Source organism: Dermacentor variabilis, chromosome 3 (assembly GCF_050947875.1).
Source record: "Dermacentor variabilis isolate Ectoservices chromosome 3, ASM5094787v1, whole genome shotgun sequence".
Taxonomy (NCBI): domain Eukaryota; kingdom Metazoa; phylum Arthropoda; class Arachnida; order Ixodida; family Ixodidae; genus Dermacentor; species Dermacentor variabilis.
In genome coordinates this window covers 50,808,444-50,810,345 of record NC_134570.1, presented here as the reverse complement: position 1 = coordinate 50,810,345, position 1,902 = coordinate 50,808,444, and positions in this window count along the sequence as shown.

Below are 1,902 nucleotides of genomic sequence, written 5' to 3'. Positions count from 1 at the left end.
TGATAGTGTGAATATGGTCTATTGTTGAGTAGCCTTTACGGAATCCTGCCTGGTCCTTTGGTTGACAGAAGTCTAAGGTGTTCCTGATTCTATTTGCAATTACCTTAGTAAATACTTTGTAGGCAACGGACAGTAAGCTGATCGGTCTATAATTTTTCATGTCTTTGGCGTCCCCTTTCTTATGGATTAGGATTATGTTAGCGTTCTTCCAAGATTCCGGTACGCTCGAGGTCATGAGGCATTGCGTATACAGGGTGGCCAGTTTCTCTAGAACAATCTGTCCACCATCCTTCAACAAATCTGCTGTTACCTGATCCTCCCCAGCTGCCTTCCCCCTTTGCATATCTCCTAAGGCTTTCTTTACTTCTTCCGGCGTTACCTTCGCGATTTCGAATTCCTCTAGACTATTTTCTCTTCCATTATCGTCGTGGGTGCCACTGGTACTGTATAAATCTCTATAGAACTCCTCAGCCACTTGAACTATCTCATCCTTCAACTTTTATCTTCAACTGTTTATCACTTCAACATGTTTTAATAAAAAAGTGGTGAGGAAAAAATTAGTAAGATTTACACTTAGCTAGCTTACTCTTCTATACGTGCACGTCTTTTAAAGTAAATCATTCCAGTAGCTTACTGCGTACCTTGCAATAAGATTCAATCTAATGCTGAAGAGGTCAATTCATCAGTGCCTGTAGCCGAGACCGACCACAAGAACATGTTGATGGGCTGAACACTTTGATGTCAACAATGCCTGCAGACTCGCAGCTGATCTGCTAGTGTAGCTTGTGAAGGATTGTGCATATAGCGTTCACCCACCGCGGTGACTAACTTGCAATGACGTTTTGAGGCTGAGCACGAGGTCGAGCGTTCGATACCCTGCCACCGCGGCTGGATTTCGTATAGGGGCGAGATGAGAATAAACAGCGCGGGCTTCGATGAGGGCAAAAATAGGAAACTCGCCCATGATAGGCGTTCACGTTCGCACAAATGTCATTACAAATTCTCGGGAGAGAAATTTCGACCGCTTTGGCGCGATCCGATGGAAGCATTTGAGATTAGCAGAGCGTACGCTGAGCACTGTGGTGTCAGCAACGTTTCTGCCCCACTACGCAGTGGGGACGGACTTCGTTAAAAAAAAAAAAAAGGCGGCAATGAGATTGTTTTGACGAAGTTTCGATGTTGCGTAACTGGAGCCGAGTTATTTTTGTTTGTGTGCGAACTCCTTACAACTGCCCACGTGCCTCTGTAAATGTTATATGCCTGGTATCGCGCGTTTCCTCGGCTCATGTTTTCGCGAGCCGCGGTCCAGCGTACACAGCGCTTGGTGAATACGTGCTCAGAATCCTTCCAGAACTACGACGGGCCTGGATCATTCTGAGCACCTTGCCATTTTCTGTATATGTGTTTGTGTCTTTCGTTACGCTGCAAAGCACGAGGTCGCGAGATCAAATTCCGGCTTCAGCGGCCGCATTTCAACACGGGCGCGTGATGCAGAAACGCCCCCGCGCCGCGCTTTAGACGCACGTTAAAGAACCCGAGGTGGGTAAAATTATTTAGAAGTCCTCTACTACGGCGTGCATGCCTCATAATGCGATCGTGGTTTGGCACATAAAATCCCCCTTTTTTTTTTGCATTCTGAAAATATAGCTTAGTTGGTGGTAGCGCGCGTACCGTGCGGTTCTTCCCTTATTGCCGTCGTCTTAGCTTGCGTCAATTCGTTCGCCAACGTTAGATTTAGACTGACGCCAAAGAGAACCCTGAAATGAGTACTAGCACATTTCTTCCTTCTGTTGTAGTAAACATACCACAGGCTTCGCTTACCTAATGGCACTTATCAAGTATCCTGGTTTGAAAACACGTGAGATATTTGAGTACGATATTATAGTTGCTTCGCGACTTTCT